This window comes from Miniopterus natalensis, chromosome 7 (assembly GCF_054644295.1).
Source record: "Miniopterus natalensis isolate mMinNat1 chromosome 7, mMinNat1.hap1, whole genome shotgun sequence".
Taxonomy (NCBI): domain Eukaryota; kingdom Metazoa; phylum Chordata; class Mammalia; order Chiroptera; family Miniopteridae; genus Miniopterus; species Miniopterus natalensis.
Window position 1 is genome coordinate 13,327,933 of NC_142087.1, and position 22,831 is coordinate 13,350,763.

The 22,831-nt window shown below is 38.4% G+C and overlaps 1 protein-coding gene across 3 annotated transcripts in view; it reads right to left on the minus strand.

Moving 5' to 3' along the window:
* The window catches only part of CBFA2T2 (CBFA2/RUNX1 partner transcriptional co-repressor 2), a 120,990-nt gene that overhangs the window by 70,465 nt on the left and 27,694 nt on the right, over positions 1-22,831 (minus strand). The window contains exon 1 of one of the 3 annotated variants that reach the window (XM_087818793.1): positions 9,125-9,421. The exons of the other annotated variants lie outside the window; for them this stretch is intronic. The gene's annotated coding sequence lies outside the window, so the exon portion shown is untranslated. Of the gene's footprint in view, positions 1-9,124; positions 9,422-22,831 lie in introns of those variants that run through there. 3 annotated transcript variants of the gene reach the window in all.

Below are 22,831 nucleotides of genomic sequence, written 5' to 3' on the forward strand. Positions count from 1 at the left end.
ACTGCAGCTAGCCTGATGCTGAACTGGACCCAGCTCCAACATGGAAAGGAAACTCTGGACACTGGCTCTGATTTTAGCTCTGCTGAAACCCCAGCTACAATTCTATGACTGGAATAAAGGGAATGGGACTTCGAAAACCCAGAGGTGTAGTTCCATGGAAATAAAGCTTTCTACTATAGCGCATCCTCCTATGCAAGTCTCAGAAAATTCCTTTTCTTGGGATACTGCAAGGACTCCACCCCCAACAGCAACAGGGGGAGATGAGGCACATTGTTCTCCTCGTCTCAGTAACAGTGGTAATATATCGAGAAGAAAAGTTGATGATTTTGAAGTGTTGTAAGATCTCTGTTAAAAAAAAAAAAAAAAAAAGGGAGGGGGTAGGGATATGTGAATTTGTGAATTAACATTTTAGACTTTAAGTGTACATGTCAAAATTTTAAGAATAACCACAAAGCCCTGACTGGATGGCTCAGTTGGCTGGAGTACCGTCCCACACACCAAAAGTTCAAGGTTTCGATTCCCAGCCAGGGTGCACACCTCCTAGGCTGCCGGTTCCGTATCTGACTGAGGTGTGTACAGGAGGCAATTGATGTCTCTCTCTCTCTCTCCCCCACCCTCCCTCCCTCTAAAAAAATCAGTGGAAACATATCCTCAGGTGAGGATTAAAAATAAAAAATAATCATCAAAATAAGGTAAACGTAACAGCCAAACAAAAAGATACATACAGAAAACTATTTTCAATCTCCAAGGAAAGAGAAAAAATTAAAACCTAAAATGATACAAGTAGTCCAAATATAGAAGTAACCAATAAATATAAATAGACCAAAGTTACCAAGTAAAATAATATTTTTAAATTGAATTCAAACAAAATTCATGTATTTACTATTTTTAAATATATATATATATATCTTGCCCAGCCAGGCATGGCTCAGCAGTTGAGCATCGCCATAGGATCCAGGAGATCACGGTTCAACTCCTGGTCAGGGCACATGCCCAGGTTGCAGGCTGGATCCATCCCCAGTCGGGGGCGTGCAGGGGGCGTGCAGGAGGCAGCCGATCAATGACTCATCATTGATGTTTCTATCTCTCTCTCCCCCTTCCTCTCTCTGCAGTCAATATATCTTTATTGACTGCAGAGGGAGGGAGGGAGGGAGAGGGAGAGGGAGGGAGGGAGGGAGGGAGGGAGGGAGGGAGGGAGGGAGGGAGGGAGGGAGGGAGGGAGGGAGGGAAACATCAATGAAGAGAGTCATTGATTGGCTGCCTCCTGCACGCCCCCTACTGGGGCTCAAACCTGCAACCCAGGCATGTGCCCTGACAGGGAATCGAACCATGGTCTACCGGATCATAGAGCGATGCTCAACCACTGAGACACACCGGCCAGGCTCTTTTTTTGTTTTTTAAGAGATAAATTTCACCCTGCTGGTGTGGGTCAGTGGACTGAACATCATCTCATGTACCAAGAGGTCACCGGTGGGATTCCTGGTCAGGACATATTTCTCTCTCTCTTTCTATAATCCTCACCGGAGGATATGTTTTTTTGTTTGCTTGTTTTTTAAAAATATTTTTTTTATTTTAGAGAGAGAAGAAAGGAGAGGGAGAGGGAGAGAGAGAAACATCAATCAGCTGCCTCCAGCATGCCCCCACCAGTGATCGAACCACAAGAGGGCATGTGCCCTGACCAGGATTCGAACCGGTGACCTCTTGGTGCATGGGATGACGCTCAATCCACTGAGCCACACCAGCCAGGAAGAAGATATGTTTTTTATTGATTTTTAGAAAGAGAGGAAAGAAGAGAGAGAAACATCAATGTAAGAAAAACATCGACTGGTTGCCTCCCGTGCCCAGACTGTAAATCGAATCCACAACCTAAGTATGTGTCCTGACTGGGAATCATCTACAACCTTTTGGTGCACAGGACGATGATCCAACCACTGAGCCATGCCCGGCTGGGCAGTATTTGCTATTCTTAAGATTCATGTCTAAATCACAATGACACTGAAAATTTAAGAAAAAAGTGAAAAAAAGCAAATGGGTTAGCAATATTACAGAAAATAGGCTTTAATAAAGCATTATTGGGGACAAAAATGGGTCATTATCTAAATGATAAAGGAGGGACTCATTGGGAAAATATAATAATCCTGGAAAAATATGTAACTAACAACACAGATTCAAAAACAAAATTTTGACAGAACCGCAAGGGAAATGGAAAACACACATTCACAGCAGGTTTTAACACATCTTTCTTAAAAACTGACAAGAGTGAAAAATTAGTATAGCTATATCATAGTTGAACAACACAATCAACAAGTCTGGCATATATGAAAATGTTCATTACTAGGCAGTGAGATAATTCTGGAGCTCAAAAGACAAATATGATTCAGACATAAATTTGGGAGTTGACAGCATGAGATTGCAGAATGCAATTAAAAGGTATTATAAGCAATCACCTCTGAAAGAGCAGAAAAAGTAGAGTATGGAATATCCTCTACTGTCTATCTTTGAACTCACCCACTATTTTCATGTCTAGTACAGTGTATATATTGATTTGTGTACACAAAATGTCGAGAAAATAAAGTGGCACATTAAAAAGAAACCAAGGGGGGGGGGGAAATAAAAAATAAAAAGAAACCAAGACAGTTGAAGGACCTTCAAATATATGTACTACAATATCTGAAACTGACTCCAAAAAAACAAAATTCTCAAGACAAATCACTGATTCTCCTGGCCCCTCCCTCCAAACACTTTTAAAAGATCAGGTGTTAGAGATGGATCCCTTGGCTGGAAAAACAAAGAAACACTTATTTTATTCACTCTCCAAAATAAAGATGGAAAATAACATTTCTACAGCAAGCCTGCCATCCTCTTCCTACTTTAGACACTACTAAAAGAGCAGGGCTGGGATGGGCAGGGGGTGAGTGAGATGCCCAGGGCCCAAATTTAAGTGCAGGGAGACAGGGAAAAGGAGTACCTCAAATTTTTCACTGAGGTGCCTCATTTGCCTCACCCTAGTCCCACCCAGCCCTGTTAAAGAATCTCTACCATAACTGTTATTTGGGCAATCAGAGCACACCTGGCCATTTGCCATGCTTCCCTCCTTAGGGCAACAGAAGAATATTTTGCCATTTCTGTTAAAAAAGACCAAAAAAAAAGCTAGTTGGCTTCCATAGCATTAGCCCCAGAAATGGTATGGGACAATTTACCTCATACCACTCCTAGGGCCGAACAGAAAATGTTTCAGCTAGACTGCAAACTCCTTCTCCTACTCTGCACATAAAATAAGCACATTTCTTGTCAGATAGGCCACTAAAGAAAAACCCTGTTCTTCATGAGCACCAAAAAGAAAAACTAAAAACATGTACACATACCTCAAGACAATAATATCTATAGCCATATCATGCTTACAATCAGTCCCAACTTTTACTAGTTCCAAACTGCAAATGAAAGCACATTTAATTTTTAGTCAGAAAATTCAGTTATAAATCTCAACTCTTCCCTTTCCTGACCTAACTTTCCATTTCTCCACTGCTTAAATGAGGGGGCAAATTAGGAAGCTCACAAAAGACTCTACAGAAACTACAAATCCTAACCTGCTCTAAATAATCACATGAGTAGACATCTGTAATACTTTCAACACTAAAGATAAATTAAAAATAAAAATAAATGTAATCACACGGCTTTACCTGAAAGCTTACCTTCATCAGAGAGATCACGTAAAATGTGGCTTCCATGGGCTCTTAAAATTCTAGGACCTTTTTAAACTCCAAATTCCAGAAGAGAAAGGAAAAGAAAGAAGAAAGACAAAGGACATTTCCCCATAATTACTTGTGATATAAGCACCATGTAACTAAGTTCAAAATGCTGAAATTGTTAATTTAAATAACTTTATTTGAAATGTTGTAAACTCAAGACTTAAAAGTGATTTGCACTGCTAAACACTCAGTAGTCAAAAGATCTTAGTTAATTACCTCCACCTTGATTTTTCTGGGCTATTTATTTATAAAGGCTACTAGGACCAAATACTCTTCATGGATGGGGGTAGTGTCTTTGTTAAGATCACAATACAATTCATCAGGAGCTAATAACTATTTCAATTTGGAGTTTTATGCCTGATAATCCGTTTGAGGTTATAATCTTAATTTAGGCCAATAACCAAAATAGAACACTTAATTTGTTTACTGATGAAGGAAGAAAAAAGTCTAGGACACCAACCTCCTAGCTGTGGTATTTATCCCAATAAATACACTAAAACAACAATTTGTGCAAACAACACAACAATGCAAAACTAAAGGATTTAACTAATTCTAACTGCATATAGTTTTCCCCAAAAATATGCAATTTTAAACAACGCCCCTTTCCTAACAACTGCCTATCCGGATTAAATTTAATAAACAGAAAAGCAAATGACCCAAAATTTTGTGTCCCCCCACCCCCACCCTAGGGGCTCTTTGGGTCATGGTTTGCTTGAGTGTTATGGGTGTGGTATTAAATATTTAAAGCAGTGACTAAAATTTTCCATAAAAGCCCATCCAAACTCTAAAAGCTTTACTACTCATAAAAATTCATCTCCAGACATCTAAAAGATTTACTATTCCACTTATGACACTCTGGGTTTTTTTACATTTAATATTTAGGTAGAAGGTGGTAAAGGGGGAGAAAGAGGGTGTAATTAGTTTTGCTTGTAAAACGTTCATCACAGTTGTAGTGCCAACTGAGCTATACAGCCTATTGGGGGTCTAATAGATTTCAGGGTATTATAGTTTGAGTAATAGAGGTGGGAGTTGTGGTGGAAATCAATAAATCGCTACTACTTCTTTGCAGAGACCCATATGGAAGTAATCAAGCGCAAGGGTGGCAGCTGGGGCCAATAACAGTCACCTGCAGTTGAGGGACATGGGGGTTTCAGATGGGTTTTTAATGCTAATTTCCTACAGAAACAATGAGCTAGAAAGAGCAGAGTAACAGACGAGGCCGGATGAAGAGAGACCAGCCAGAACAATGGCTGCACCTGGTGCTGGGAGCAGAGGGATAGAGCCGGCACGCGCCCGCCGGCAGCACAGGGCACATCTGTCACCCACAAAGCGGCCCATCCCCCAGCTCTTCCAACAGGATATGTAATGAAGGTCCCTAAACATTAACAGCTTGCCACACAGCAACAGGTTTGAGTTTTTAAGGATGCTACATTCTCTACACACACCCTTCTCCCATGACTAAGAATTAGTTAAGGAAACAAGGTTGGTTCCCTGTCAGTCTGAAGAAAGATTTATTGAAAACATGCAAAACACACATTTTAGTTATTGTGACTTCCAGGTTTAGAGGAGGGCTAAGAAAAATCATATGGAAAGATAAATCTTATTGTGTATTCATGCAGCAAGAATCATGCTTGTTACTTTCTAACTTAATCCTTAAAACCCACAATAACAGCTATTTTTACTCCCATTTTACAGGTGAGAAAATTTGGGCTTAGAAGTGAAGGTCTAATTAGCTCATGGTTACACTCCCTACTGCTAAAACCTACAGTCTTTTCACTGCCTTTCCTCCACCTGTCCTTAGACCATAGCCAAATGAAAACATTATATTTACTTCAGAATTCCAGCTATGAGAAGCAATTGAAGATATATGTACATATATATTCTACGCAGAATTGCATCCCACCTTGCCAGGCATCTTTAACAAGCTGCTCAGGATTGAATGGTAACAGAATTTCCACTAGCTTTTACAGTTTTGGGATGCGTTAGAAAAGTGAATCCATAGGCATTTAAAATTTCCCAGAATAAATGTGATGCCACATGGGACTTAAAAGTTAAATGCTGTTTAGCCCTGGCTGGTGTGGCTCAGTGGATAGATCATTGGCCCATGCACCAAAGGGTGGTGGGTTCAATTCCCCATCAAGGGCATGTACCTAGGCTGCAGGTTCGATCCCTGGCCCCTGTCAGGGCATGTGCGGGAGGCAATCAATGGATGTCTCTCTCCTCCCTCCCTTCCACTCTCTAAAAATCACAAGTTTTAAAAAAGAATGGTATGGCCCAGCCGGACGTGGCTCAGCGGTTGAGCATCGACCTAGGATCCAGGCAATCGGGGTTCGATTCCCAGTCAGGGCACATGCCCGAGTTGCGGGCTCAATCAATGACTCTCTCATCACTGATGTTTCTATCTCTCTCTCTCCCTCTCCTTTCCTCTCTCTGAAATCAATAAAGATATATTTAAAAAAAACAAAACAAAAACAAAAAAGAATGGTATGTACGTGTATATAGATATGTATCTCAGAAGCAAACAATTACTCTTGGATTTGAAAAGTCAGCCACAACAGCTAGGTATAACTGAAAACACAGTAGAAATTAACACGCTATAGCTCTGCACTTGATAAAGTCTGTTAAGGCACTAGAGTTTGATGGAAAGTGAATCTTTCCGTCCACTCACTAAGCTTTCTTGAATGCTACCTTTTCCAAAATAGTTCTAACTCCCAGAGGTGGCAGTAATTGCCACTTTTGCGTGTTCGTGTATATTTTATCTTCTCTGAGACTTTTTTTATCCTTTACCATATTATCACATACAACAGGTAATCAAAAAATGATATTTGTAGTAGCCCTAGCCGGTTTGGTTCAGTGGTTAAAGCATCGGTCTGAGGACTGAAGGGCCCTGGGTTAGATCCCAGCCAAGGGCATGTACGTCGGTTGCAGGCTCGATCCTAGGCCCTAGTTGGGGCATATGCAGGAGGCAACCAATTGATGTGTCTCTCTCACATCGATGTTTCTCTCTCTCTCTCTCTCTCTCTCCCTTCTACTCTCTCTGAAGAGCAAATGGAAAAAGTACCCTCGGATGAGGATTTTTTTAAAAAGTCACGTAAAAATGTCCTGGAAATGCAGAAGACAATTTCAGTGCAAGCTCAGCCACCTACAAAGGTATTAAACTCTGGGCCAGGCAGACTTTATACTACTCCACTACCCTTCCCTCAGGTTTTTCTTATCTTGAAAATAATGCATTTAACTAGATTACCCTTAAGTTCCCTTTCAAACTTAACATTTTCCATAGGTCATCACTGGGGACTTATGAACAGGTAGGTCTAACACTGAGTGGCCTTAAAATACCTCCCATGAACTGATCCAACCAATCTTTCAGATCCACTTGAATTCTTCCAATTTTGTATATAATATGTCCATTCAAACTCCAAAACAGTCTTTCTTGATGTTCCAAAGATGCAATTTAAATGTCAATATCCTCATTCTCCACTTTGACATAATTGCATTACATACCTCCAGTCCAACATGGCCCCCTTGTTATGAAGAATATCCTTGGTTGGGTCATTCACAGAAGCCAATTTAAGGTTTCTTCTTTTCACAGTAGTAAAGCTTCTCCAAACAGTTTCATAGTCTTCAAAAAGTACTATGATTTTCTCCAGTGTTCAACTCAAAGATATCTTGGCTATTACCTCAGTAACAAGCAACTACTCTCCTGAACTGTGTGGTCCTAGTAGGACTTCTATCAACTAGCTTTATTTGCATTCACTGGATCTTCATATATTATTTATCCTTTTTGTGCTTCTTGAAAGTCGCACCAAGAGTATTCCTAGTATGAGCATACAGCAGTATGCAAATCCCTTTTTAGCCCCTTCACAGCAGACCCAGCCTAGGTTACACTTCAGCATTAAGTCCTTGTCTTTCAACACCATCTAGGAGCATGTCTCCTAGGGTGTAATGAAAAGTACTTGCTCACTGAAGGATTATCATGTAAATACAGTATAAACACTGTATCCTCTCAAATATTCAGGCAAGTCCCCAAAAATGCTGAACACTGCACCTATCAAAACACAAACTTGAAAATTCTTACTAAGTCATTTAGTCAATTCAGATAAGAGAATACTTCTTAACAGCTTCATTTAAAAAGCGTCCCCCCACCTCAAGTTAAGTTCCTATTTGAGAACTAGTAAAATTTTCAATGCAAAAATTACAATTTAAACAGTAATGTCACAAAACATTATAATTCAGTACCTCACTCTAGTTTGTTGAATTTTTGAAGTTCTATCCTGGTATAATATGAGACTCATTTGCATTAGAATACTTAGAATGCTTTCCAAATCATTTCTTACCATAGTGAGGCTTAACAACAGATACAGATGATGTGGGAGGTAGGCACAGCGAGAGGAAGGTACCTTGAAAATTACAGTTAGATAGACAAGTCCCATTCTTAACCCGAGTTTGAAATGAAAAATGCAAATGGCTTAGGAACCAATCACGGCAGAATAATGAACATCTAGAACTTCTTAAACTAACTTGTATGCCTTCTACGTGCCAGACAAATTTCCCCAATAATGACATGAGGCAGGAATAGCACAAAATAGGAGACTCAAAGAGAATGAGTAGCTTGCTTGAGATCAGAACTAGTGAATAATGGCCGTACAGTATGTGTAGCTCCCGGCCCATGCTCTTCCCACAGCTGTCTGGATTTGGAGGTCTGAAAACATGAATACAATGTATGGAAATAACAAAAAGCTAAATTATGCATCACAAACTAACAAAGAACACAGTAGCTATATGCATGTGAATTTATTGCATGACAAAACTACTCCAAAGTCACCATTTAAGTCAGATTTGTTGATGTTACTTGTTTATTTTGTGTGTGAACAGAAGAAAACAGCATAGGGGTAAAATGTAATGGGGAAAAAAGCTAAACACATTAAAATTAAAAATACTGTTAGTTTTACTGTGGTATCTTTTAGTTGTTATTCGTCTGAACAGGTTGAAATAAAATCTAATGATGAGAGTATTTTACAAGCCATCATTTTAACACTGCTTATCTGTATTATGCATACTAATGGAGAAAATTTTTCCTCACAGAAACAGTGTGGAATACCTTAAAGATGTTTGTAGGACTACTTTCCTAGTTATAGAATTAATACATTACATGATTCAAGTTTCCATTCAATACAGCACAGCATTCAAATAAGAGGGACAAATGAAAAGTGATACAGAAATGGGAACAAAGTGAAGCAGCCTACAGCACTGAGCAACTAAATCCTGCACTCGTATCAAATATCAAAACATTCATATCATCATAATCTGAAAGAAAAGCTCTGAAAGGCAGAGAACTGCCCACTTTAGCCCCCAAAACTAAATTAAAATGTACTTACCCCAAATGCCCAATTATAACAATCCAGATTCTTAATATACCAAATTTATTTGAAATAGATATAAAAAAGCCCCTCTTTTTCTCCTCCTAATCTTCAAAGCCCAATCCGAAATCAGCCTTCCTCCTCCTTTCATTAGCTGGACATGTGTCAGCTCTCTCACATCTGCGATTTCTCACTGACTAGAGCTGCCTGTCCCATTCCAGGGAAACACAGATGGATCCCAGATGGGAAGGTCCTGCCAAACAGACCAGCTCTTCACCTTGCCAGAATCCCCAGATACAGTCAGTCTCTCTGTCTCTCTCTCCCTCCCACTCTCCCAACCCTCCCTGTTACCAGGGCTCTTTGCCAGCTGATGTCACTAAGCACACACCTCCCAGTGGCTCCTGGCCAATCTGACATTAACTTGTTAAATACGTGTAATTTGTTTATGGCTGACAATAACAGCAAGGATATTGTGCAAAACCTATCTGTGCAAGTCCCTAGTGGAATAACATGTAGAGAGAGACACACATAGACACAGACTCATATTTTTGGGAACATTCAAATGTTTAACAATTACTATTTAAAGTCCTACATATTGTCTGGTTCCTGCTATTGTTTAATAGCTTCTGCTCTTTAAGCCAGTTTTTAAATCCTATATGACAAATTCCTTCTTATAATGAATTATTAACTACTCTGAACATGTAATTGGACGAAAAATGTAAAGCTGCAAATTAATTTGGGGAATATAAACAGAAATGTATGTAAATGATTCACAAGCTGCCTTTTAGACCCAGACTTGGTAGCACTGCAAAACCGGCATGTGATTAAAATAAGACAATGCAGGCAATGTGGTTCTGATGCTGTAAAGGTTGTAAAATGAAAAATGGGGACCAGTGCAAAAATTGTTTTAAAACAAATAGGAATGTAATAACATAATGTTTAACATTAAAGAAACTGCTAAAGCAAGTTCCAAAAATGAAGAGCCAAAATAAAAAAACATTTTTAGAAATATAACAATGAGAACCTAGAGAGAAGGACTAAACTGCTCAAGGTCAGAGTTTAATCACTTACACCCCCCCAAATACCTAGTATATAATAGCTGCTCAGTCAATTCCTGCTAAATAAAAACTGATCATTGAAAACAGATACTGTACTTAGTTATACAAGATATCACCATTAGGGTAAACTGACTGAAGGGTCCATTGGACTTCCCTGTACCTTTTCTTTTTTTTTTTTGTAACTTCCTATGACTCTATGCTTTAAAATAGAAGTTTTTTAAAAGGAGGTCAAGGGGCCCTGGCTGGTTCGGTCAGTGGGAGTGTTGTCTTGTGCATCAAAAGATTGCGGGTTCCATTCCTGGTCATGGCACATACCTAGGTTGCAGTTCAATCCCCAGTTGGGGCATGTTTGGGAGGCAACCAATGGATTTCTCTCTCCCTTCTTCTCTCTCTAAAAGCAGTAAAAACATCCTCAGATGAGGATTTAAAACAAAAAAAACCCAGACTTTTAATAAAAGGAGGACAAGGAGAGGCTTGGCTGCTTCCCGGGTCACATGACATGAACACACACCAAGCACTAAAATCCTCATGAACACAGATTAGGAATGAAAGATAGTCCACATACATAAGCAAACACGTAAGGCTACAATTCTCTAACCCTTAATCTTCTAAGGTACTGGGAATATCTGGACTCTGTAAACAATTTTTCTGTCATGGCAATTTTGGGCAAATCGGAAGAGAGACTATTTCTGTCAAGGGCAAGTTACTGACTAGGTTTCAGGTCTTTAGTTCATCCCAGGGGTTGTAATAACAGCAATAGCAGTAGACTGAACATTTAACATGGGTACTCACTAAGTATCAGAGACTGTTCTAATTTCTCTTCACAAAGACCCCATATTATATAGGATCTCTTGGGTAGGTATTATCATTATCTCAATGTTACAGCTAAGAAAAGTAAGGCACAAAGAGTTAAGTAACTTACTTGACCTGCATAGCTAGTATCAGCACCACGTAGCCTGGGTCCAGAGGCAGAGCATTAAATTATCCTCTTTGTCTAGTAACGGAAATGAATCAAAAGATGTGACTGGCTGTCCCAGATCACTGGCTCTGGGAGAAGCCAACCACCATGTCATAAAGACACATTCAGGCAGCCGTAAGAAGAGGGTCACATAGTGAGGAACTGAAATCAATTGCCAATGCCAACATCAACTTGCCATCCAGGTAAACTTCTCCCAAATTCTAACCCATAGGAATTACGTCAGACAATATTTGTTGCTTAAAAAGGAAAAACTAGGCGGTTCTTTCACGTCTTGTACCCAGATTATATATCCTAAATACCACATCCCACTAAAAGGAAGCAGGGGTCTTTAGAAAAATAGTTGACTCCAGGTATGGAGCAAGAAATGTACAAAACTTATATCAGAAAGCAATAAAGCTATCAAAGACTTCTAGATTTGTGTCCAAAGGACTTAGGAGCCAACCTGAGGAGGCTCCCACTAACTAAAATGAGATCATTTGAGCATCAAGAAAAAGTAACTACAGTGAATTTAAACACAGCAAAATGTTTAAATTCATGAGTTCATGATGGTACTTATTAAAAAACTAATTGATCCCTTTTTGAAAGATACTAGAGAACCAATTCATTATTCTGAAACTAGTGGATCAAGTATTTTACCTGTCTTCCTATATAAATTGTACCTCTAGATAGTTGGTAAAAACAGAACTTCATTAAAATAATCCAACTACAGTCTGCTGCTTATTGTGTTGGTAAATAAAGTATTATTGGAATAGGACTATGCCTATTTCTTTACATATTGTCTATCTATAGCTGCTTTCCCGTGACAACAGCAGAATTGGGACAGAGATCATGTAGATCACAAAGCCAAAAATGTTTACTACCTGGTCCTTTACAAAAAATTATGTTGAACTCTGACTTACAGCAATAGAGCAGCTTTAGTAAGACTCAAACACCTACTGTGGGTCAGGCATTATGCCAAATGTTGAAAGTGAGCAAAAATATAGTCTCAGTTAAAAAAAAAAAAAAAAAAAAAAAAATTAATAATAAAATAAAAAATAAATTTTTTGAAAAATTAAAAAAAAAGCAAAGAAAAAAAAAAGCCCGGCCAGTGTGGCTTAGCAGTTGAGCGTAGACCTAGAATGCAGGAGATCGCGGTTCGATTCCCAGGCAGGGCACATGCGCAGGTTGCAGGCTCGATCCCCAGTCGGGGAAGTGCAGGAGGCAGCCGATCAATAACTCTCTCATCGTTGATGTTTCTATCTCTCTCTCTCTCCCTCTCCCTCCCTCTCTCTAAAATCAATAGATATATTTAAATACACACACACACGTGTGTGTGTGTGTGTGTGTGTGTGTGTGTATACACATATATATAGTCTCTGCCCACAGAGATCTTGCAGTCTATTGGAGAGAAAACTAATAGAATCATCATACAAATAAATGTAGAGTAAATCCTCACTTAATAAGGTTGACAGGTTCTTTGAACTGTGACTAAGTTATGAAAAACTAAACCAATTTTACCACAGACTAATTGATATAAACAAGAGTTAAGTTCTTACACATCTCATCAACATTATAATAAAGTCATGTTTTTTGAGGACCTGCTGTATAATAAACAATAAGTACTATAAAAGAAAAAAACACAAGGAAAGGATGGACCTCATATCAGGGTGTAGAGGGCGGGTTAGTGGGGTGGGGGTGTTACATGGGGTACTCTCTGATGAAGTAAAACTTAAAAGATGAGAAGTGAATTACATTTTTTTTTGGTTTTGTTTTTAAAGAGATGAGTATTTTAAGTATTTCAGGCAGCGGGAACAGAATGTATGGGAAGAAGGATGACTAGTATGAAGAACTGGAAGGTCAGCATGACTAGACAGCATTAAACCTATAGAAGGGAGATTAAGTCGAGTCACAATCAAGGGGACAGACCACACGGCATTGCTGGGGGTAGTAGGTGGATAACAGGCCAATTTGTCGCAGCTTCTCTATGTCAAATAATCTTGCCAACTTCAAGGAAAAAGGCTGCCTTACTTACCTCCTTGGGTTCCACAGGTTTCACAACAAATGTTTAAAGTTTGAAATATACAGCTAACTAGAAAATGGAGTATCTTCCTTTTTAGGTAGTTTACAACACACATTTAAGGACGCACTGATTTTCTCTTATAATCCAACAGAAAGAGTTTGGAATAACTGTTCTGATTCAGCTACTGAAGTGAATTATCTAAATCACTGACCTTCTCATATGTCAAAGTCAGAGGACAGGACTAGGTGGTATGTAATGTACCCTAGAGCTTTCCTTTTTTTGTTTAAACTTTATTTGTCTTGCTTAAACTGATCCTCAGTGTAGTAATAACATTATTAAATTAAATAACCTGAAAATAAAAAAGGAGTCCTAACTTTCCAATTCACATGACAACATACAGACTCCTTTTTTCTTAAGGACTTCATAATTTGCTGATTTTAAAAACACACTTAACATTACAAAGCTTGGGTGAATTTTGTGACAACTTTAAAAAAACAGAGAAGCAATCAAGTTCACAAGTGATCTTGAAAACAAAACTAAAAAACAGTTCTCTTGATGTTTGAGTCACCAGCCCTATGGGACACAAGTCAGATTGCAGCAGCTGTGGATCATCATTTAAAATCAAGAATTCAATTTAATTGTGATAGCAGATTTTTTAAAGTTGAAGGATCAGAAGCACAGAAAATATATGAAGCAGAAATTACTATTTGCTGGAATACACCAACACATAACCCTATATTCTGAAGCATGAGGAATGTTATCCAGTTAGTCTACTCAAATCAGACTATTGACCGATTTTCTTCACTGTGGACAACTGGGTCAAATAAGCTCTTCCCCTACACACCTGAAAAACAATTCATCTTTCAGGAACTTATCTCCCTTTGGGAGAGATGATACCTGAAGCAAGCAGGGTTGATAATAACCCCTCCTAGTGCTATCCAGGTAGCTCGATAGTACATAATACTACACTGGTACTTAAGATTTTCAGTTATTTGTTGACCTGAGTCTCCATTACTATTCTCTGAGGGCAGGGGATATGTCTTGATCAACATACTCAATTCTGACTTGTTGGATAAATAAAGTATCCTATTTGTTTAAAAAATAAACTGAACAGGATCAAACCACAGAACATTAGCTTTAGAATCTAATCTAACCCCTTCATTTAATTAAAATAGAGCAGGGGAGGATATGGTCTGAAAAGTTTAATTAAATTCTTATTAAATAAAACACATTCAAATAAAATTATCTTCTCTTCAAGAAATCTTATGGAAGAGCTACTAGTTTTTTGAAATGGCAAAAACTTTTAATAATTTCTAGAGAACTTTGCTAATAACTACTAAAAACTACTAGCCCAGAGTTGGTTTTCCTGAACACTGTGACTATTTTCTACCCCTGTCTGTCACACATAAGATATTTATCCTAGGAACATATACCTATGTGCAAAGACAATGCAGAGTATTACATTTGTCAAGTTATTAGGATCTACAGCTCTTACTATCTTTATGTGAATTATAAAACTGGATGTCCAAATTCTTGTAAGGTTCTAAGTCAGCTATTTATTGCCCAACTGGAGTGACTCAGCTGGGGTTGCTGGTTCGATTCCTGGTCAGAGCACATATCCAGGTTGTGGGTTCAATCCCTGGTTATGGGAGGCAACCGATCGATGTTTCTCTCTCACATATACGCTTCTGTTTCTTTCTTTTCTTTTCTTTTCTTTTCTTTTCTTTTCTTTTCTTTTCTTTTCTTTTCTTTTCTTTTCTTTTCTTTTTTCTTTTCTTTTCTTTTCTTTTCTTTCTTCCTCCCTCCCTCCCTCCCTCCCTCCCTCCCTCCCTCCCTCTCTCTTTCTCAAACCAATCAAATTTTTTTTTAAATTATAAGTGCACAATTCATTGTTTAGTAAATTTATAGAGTTGTTACAACCATCACTACAATTCCATTTTAGAACATTTCCATCACCCCAAAAAAATCTCTTCTGTTGCTTTACAGGAAATCCCATTTAAAACCACAGTCCCAGGCAATCACTTATCTGCTCACTCTGTCCCTATAAATTAACCGTTCCTAGACATTTTAGATAAATGGAATTATGTAACATGTTATCTTTTGTGTCTGACATTTTTAACTTAGTATGTTTCTGAGGTTAATCCATGTTGTAGCATGGATCAGTATTCATTTCTCTTTTTTAATCCTCACCCCAAGATATGTTTTTCATTGATTCTAAAGAGAGGGGAAGCGCCCGGCTGGTGTGGCCCAGTGGTTGAGCATCACTATGATCCAGGAGAACTCAGTTCGATACCGGGTCAGTGCACATGTGAGCATTGCGGGCTCGATCCCCAGTGGGGGGCATGTAGGAGGCAGCCGATCAATGGGTTTCTCTCATCATCGATGTTTCCATCTCTCCCTCTCCCTTCCTCTCTCTGAAATCAGTAAATGTATTTTAAAAAAATAAAGAGAGAGGAAGGGAGAGGGAGAGAGGGAAAGAGAGCGCGCGAGAGGAACATCAATCAGTTGCCTCCAGTAAACACCTCGACGAGGATCGAACCCACAACCTGGGTATGTGCCCTGACCGGGAATCGAACCTGTGACCATTAGGTGGCAAGGGACGAAGCTCTAACCAAGTGAACCACACTGGCCAGGGCAGTATTTGTTCCTTTTTATTGCCAAATAGAAACAATAGGTGAACATACCACATACCAGCTGATGGACATTTGGATTTTTTCTATTTGTAGTTACTGAATAACACTGCTGGGAACAATATAGTATAAGTTTAAAATGGTCATTTTTAACAATCTTGCCCATTTTTATCTGCTTCTGGAGGAGAAAATTTGCCAAGCTCCTTAAGTTCTACCCTAGCCAAGTTTTTTTAAGTGACGATTTCTCTTATTTTGAGATTATGCTCTTATCAGTAGTTTGTCTGATTTTAATGTCTTGTTTAGAAAAGACTATAAAAACATACACCAGTATGTTCTTCTAGTACTATCAGTTTCATTTTTTTAGTTCATTCTTAAGTTCAAATAGAATTTATTTTGATATATATGGAAATTTTGAGGTTGAAAAGCCTAAAACATGAGTTTTATTAAGATACATAAACCTGTTGCCACCCTGGCCAGGTAACTTGGTTGGAGCATTGTCCTATATACCAAAAGGTTGCAGGTCTGATTCCTAGGTTTCGGGTTCGATCCCCAGTCAGGGCGAGTACCAGAGGCAACTGATTGAAGTTTCTCTTTCTCCCTCTTAAAAAAAAAAAAAAACATACATAAACCTATTGCTGAAGCCTGCCTATTAGCCAAAGGAAACTAAGTCCAAAGACCACAGAAGTACTAATTAAGAGATCAAAGCTCTGAGTTCTCAAGGTAAAAGTGAACCTACAAGTGAAGATTAAAACTCACAAAAGGCCTAGCGCTGACACAACAACCAGAACACAGAGATGCTTTCCTTATAAATTTCCCATTTTACATATTGGGATTATTTCTTCTTTTTTACTCTTCAGAAAAGTGTTTCTGGTTTATAACAAAAGTTAGCAGAAAAATATTCACCTCAGAGAGATTTTTAAAACTAGATTTGTTGGAATGTCTCCATTCAAAAAGTAAATGTGCCTATACAGATTTTTATATTACATCTAAGTTAAATTTTCGCCAAGCAATCTTTTTACTTCCTGTCTCTTGACAGAGTAACATACATGAGAAATAAGAAAAATTAAATCATTCAGTATTTCAAGCACACAACATCTCTTGGAAACACAAAATATTAAGGTTAAAAGTTTCTACTTTGATAAAGTAACCATAGAACCTACTGGAACCTGCTGGAAACCCTATACATTATTCAGTTCATTCCAATTATCTCTGTGCATTTTCATAGAAAAATTTACTTTTACCACATTCCCTTAAAATTCTCTTAAAGCCTAATATTTCACATTTTAAACAGAGAAGCAATGAAAACTTAATTTTCTTTGCTATTATGAGGTAAACTTTTCACAGCAAAGAAATACATCCAAACAGACTATGATGAGCTAAAGTAATTTTTCAGGGTAAACAAATGGAAATTCAAATTTCACATAAACTGAAAATGTCTTTCCTTTAGTTTTTATGGTATGCCCACTAAGGCAAGGTTTTATAACCTTCGCTATCTATCCTAATTTTTTAAAATTGATTTTAGAGAGAGGAAGTGGGGGGGGAGGAGAGGGAGAGGGAGAGGGAGAGAGAGAGAGATGTGAAAGAGAATCGTCGATTGGTTGCCTCCCGCAGGCGCCAGGACAGGGAATCAAACCTGCAACCTAGGTATGTGCCCTGACTGGTAATTGAACCCATCACCTTTTGATGTACGGGATGACACCCAACAAACTGAGTCACATGGGCCAGGGCTATCCTAATTTTTAAAAATATAAATGCCATCTCAGAAGTGTTTATTATGAAAGCATCACAAATATTCAGGAAAAAGAAAAGAAAGTGTCAGTCACAAATAGACAAGATATATTAGCAGTCCCATTAAAGTTTCATGTACAAGTAACTATCTCTTTCCTCAGCTAAACAATTTAAGGGGCAGAAAATTCAATCTTATAATTTACTTCCCAAATATTATTAAGTTGTAGGCTTGCACAGAAGACACAGGCCTTATAGGACATGTCACAAAACAGCCTCCTACGGCAGTGCTTTCATTATTCAAATCGGCACATGGCAGATTATGTTAACAGATTTATTTATTGACTAAGTCTAATCATATTTCCTCAGTTGGCATCAATATGATATCTACTATTTATGTTTGCTTCAACACTGGATATTTGTTCAAAAGTCTTCCATATTTGATTTCTACCATAGAACTTGATGTTTAAATAAAATTTAGGATTGTTTAATGGTAGACTGCAAAAGGATAAAGAAATAAAGAACCCTAATGAGAGCTAAAATTGTTCGGTTTGTGAATCCCACCTATTAGCCAAAAAACTTGCTTTTTATTGCAAGGAAATAGAACATTTTGTAATTAAGTGTTCTACGGCCATGAATTAAGATCCAAGGTAACCTAACAGTATTTTTCAAAAATTTGTCATGTTGTCACTTTTTCTGGCACATGGCTCTTCTATTTTAATGTTTTATAGTTCTCAAGTGATTAAAAGCACAACTCAAGATAGCATTCTTTTTAAGAAATAGTGTTTTCTAAAGTTTAAATGCCTATTATTTCACAAATATTTTGATTTCCACATATCTAAACCAAATGAAAATATGGATAATTTCATTAGGAAAATGCAAACTATAAACTGTAAACTTCATGAAATCAGGGACGATATGTCTACCTTGCTTTCTATTTTATTCATTTATTCATTCATTCGACCAATATTTGCTGAGCATCTACCACATGCCTGACAATGTTCTAGGCAATGGAGACATATCAATAATTAAAACAGACAAAAATCCCTGTCCTCTTTGGAACTTACTTTCTAGCAAGAGGAGACAGATAATAAACAAAATAAGTAACTAAAATATACAGTACGTTAGAAGGTGATAAGCTGGTAAAGGCGGATGAGGAAGGCAGGATGCAATTTTAAATGGCTGGCCCCACTGAGAAGGTAAATGAAGAAATGAGCCATAGAACAGGTGGAGAAAAAGCAGTCTAAGTAAAGGTCCTAATGGGGACTGTAGTATTCAAAAAACTGTAAGATCAGTGTGGCTGGAACTGGGAAAGTAGTAGAATGAGTTCAGAATTCAGTAGTAGAATATGCGTAGCAGAATATAAGGGGCAGAGGGTGTTTTAGATCACAGAAAACTTGAAGGTCATTGAAAAAAACTTTGGTTTCGAGTAAAGTGAGAGTCATTAACAGCATTCTATGCAGTAAATTTATAAGACCTGCCTAAATTGACCACTCTGGCTGCTTGTGTTCAAAACAGATGGTCAGGCAATAATGGAAGTAGGGAAAACAACTGGGATGCAACTCCAGTAAGCCAGGTCAGAGGTGTTGGTGGTTTGGACCAGAATGGGAACAGTGAAATTAAGATGCTATTCAACCGTCCTAGGCGTGGCTCAGCGGTTGAGCGTCGACCTAGGATCCAGGTGATCAGGGTTCGATTCCCAGTCAGGGCACATGCCCGGGTTGTGTGCAGGAGGCAGCCGATCAATGACTCTCTCATCATTGATGTTTCTCTCTCTCTCCCTGTCCTTTCCTCTCTCTGAAATCAATAAAGATATATTTAAAAAAAAAAAAAAAGATGCTATTGAGATTCTGTATATATTCTAAAGGTGCAACAAACAGGATCTCCTGCCTGATTAGATGTGGATAACGGGGAAAAAAGATCAAGGATAACTCCAATGTTTTTGGTTAAAGACTAGAGCTGGAGAAGACTGAAGACATGATTTGAGGGTAAAGATCAGAAGTTCAGATTTAGACATTTTTCAGTTTGAGATATCCATTAGGTACCCAAGTGGAGATGTAAAGTAAGCAACTGGACAAACCGACTTAGAGTTCAGGGAAGAGTTAATGGGCTGCATATATAAATCTGGGAGTTGTTAATATATAGACAGTATCCAAAGCCATAAGATTCCATGAGTTCACCAAGGGAATGAGTATAGATAGATAAAGACAAGAGATTGAAGTACTGAACATTGGGCACTGTGAGCCCAATGTTGAAGAGATCAGGAAGAAAACAAGGGACCATCAAAGGAAACTGATATGTACAGCCAGCCAGTGAGACAGGAGGAAAAACAACAGTGTGGCGGCGCCCTAGAAACCACACAAAGAAAGTATTTCAAGAAGAGTAATCAATTGGGTCAACTGCTTTAAGTAAGGTGAGAACCAAGAATTACTACTGGATAGCCTCACCCCCAAGGAGGGTGAGACAGGTGCTCATCACAATAAATATGTGCTTGCCCTGGCCAGTGTTGCTCAGTGATTAGAGCATTGGTCCGCACACGGAAGGGTCATAGGTTCAATTCCTGTTGAAGGGTACATATGTAGGTTGCAGGTTTGATCCCGGGCCCCAGTTGGGGTGTGTGTGGGAGATATCAATGTGTGTCTCTCACATAGATGTCTCTCTCTCTCTCAGTCCCTCCCTTCCCTCCCACTCTCTCTAAAAGTCAATGGAAGAAACATCCTCAGGTGAAGATCAACAAACATTAAAGATAATAAATAAGTGTTCAATGAATATACAAACCAAAATATTATAACTAACCATGATTTCAAATTCTCTTTAATACTTCTGAAAATGCACTGTTGAAAAATGCATCAAACATACTAATCAAAGATCAACTTTGTCAAATTCACAATTCTTTTGCAAAAATATTTTGGTTTTGAACTTTCAGATTATCACAGTTAAAACTGGAAATTGGCAGTGCTTTGACATATGGCTACCATAACACTAGCTGTCTTGTACCTGGTAAGAATGGAAATCTCCAAATGCTGTATAAAGTAGAAAGAGCAGTGATCAGAAAACACTTAGTACCTCCTCTGTTACACACTTTTTCCTTTCTGAGCCTCCTTTTTTTTTAACCTATAAAATAAATCATTATGTTCTCCCCTCTAACAAATGTCCTATTCTTCTGATCAAACTCCAAAACACCTAGGTTCAGCTCCTATTATCTTCTCCTTGAAGATTTCCCAGGTTCTCCAGTCCCTGTTCATCTCCCCCTTCTCTGAACTCCAATAATCATTTACTTTCACTATGTAACAGACTATTCATTTGGCCCTATATCAATACTGCCTTAAGTGTTCTCTTAGCTTTTTATGTGTTTGTCTTCAGGCACCCATACTGCACCAGAAAATCTTAACTATATACTTGTTTTGTTTTCCCCTACAATATATAACAATGTATCAATAGGAATAAATGACTTAATGGAACAAATTAAGAATTAGTAAGAAAAATCTCTTCTGTTCTTCCAAAGACTAAAAGTACAGCTTTCTGTAAGACAGCCATGCTATATAATTTATTTTAAAAAGATATAAAGGATTAAAGAGAAAACTCAAGCGCATGTATGAACACAAATAAACTTTTTGCATAGGATAATTAAGAAACTAATCAGAAACTAAAAGAAATGAAGTCAAAGGGCACCCTAAACTGAGGGTGCAAATAGCTCAGATAACAGGAAAATCTATAGAAGACTAGGTAGAACAAAATAAATCTAGATCTTTAAGATCATTTCTCCTAGAGATGATTACGGCTTTTGACTGACCACTGATTTAGTTAATCAACAACAGATCATAACTATGCTCTCTGAAGAGTAAAGTACTGGGCTAGATGCTATAAATCACATGGGCCCCTAGCCCATCTGGCTAAAATCTCCTGAGGAGCTTGTTTAATGCACTTTCTCAATCCCACATCAGACCCGTGAATCAGAATGGGGACAGAGGTTCTGGGAGTCAAAGCTTTAAGAAGTTCTTCAGATGATTCTTCTATACACTAAAATTTAAGAAAATCACACACTAAGAGATGCAAAAATAATTAAGACAGCCCGGCCGGGAGTAGCTCAACGGTTGAGCATCGATGTAGGATCCAGGAGATCGAGGTTCAATTCCTGGTCAGGGCACATGCCAGGGTTGCGGACTCGATTCCCAATGACTCTCTCATCATTGATGTTTCTGTCTGTCTCTCTCTCCCTCTCCCTTCCTCTCTCTGAAATCAATAAAGATATATTAAAAAAAAAAAAACCTTTAAAAAAAATAATTAAGACAAAGTCCCTGCCTCCAATATGACTATTATTAATATAGTAAGAAATAAATGTACACATATCACAATATAATAATGAGATATAAAGTAAAAAGCACCAAAAATGACAGGAACATCTCTTCCAGGTAGGCAAAAACACAAACAAACAAAAAACAAGGCAGGATTTGTGGAGAACATAGGTACGTTTTGAGTGCAGCTGAGTTGGGAGAAATGCACCCATAACTGAGAGAAATGGAAAGAACTAAGACAAGGAAAAAACTGGTTTCATATAGGGAACATATCCAAATGGCAGGGCATCAGCCTAGGCTAGAATGTAGAGTCCATACTGTCTACCACAGTCAAGCTACTGCCTGAGCAACAGGAAGACGCAGGGACTCACCCTCAGTCATAGGAAGAACACCTAGACCTAAGGAAACTGAGCCCTGCTTCTCTTCCTTCCTTGCTCAGCTTTGTGAATCATCAATTTCAAGTTCCTTCCATGTATCCACAATATAATGTAAAAATGATGATCAGCCAATCTCCAGCCAATGGAGATGGGGCAGGTGTGTGGATTTCCACCCCCATTCCACACCAAAATCATAAGTGTATAACCTTGGCCTAAGCTGCTTCTAATTACTCACTTGACCTCTCAACAACCACATGACTCTGCCACCTTTAGTGTCCTCAGTGCTGGACTTCATTCCTGACTTTAACCCATCAGCTAAATTCAAAATATTAGCCATGAAAGAGATCTAATCAAAGTTCTTCATGGTACCATGGAGGTTAGGTGTCAGTTGGTGACTTGGTTCCTGCACCCAGATCTCCCAGACACCAGCAATTTACCCTTTCCAGTGTCCCTCAATGCATATTGAAATCTAGCTCTCAGCAATGTTCAAACTGCTTTATTGACTTATTAGAGACAAAGGCAATAAGCTAATACGTCCTATTTGCACAACTCTTAGAGATTACTTTCTACATTATATTCTATGTGAACAGCACCCCCTAGAGCACAACTCCAGAATACAATGTGTACAGATCAGGGCAGTTAGATGTTTCAACAAGCATCCT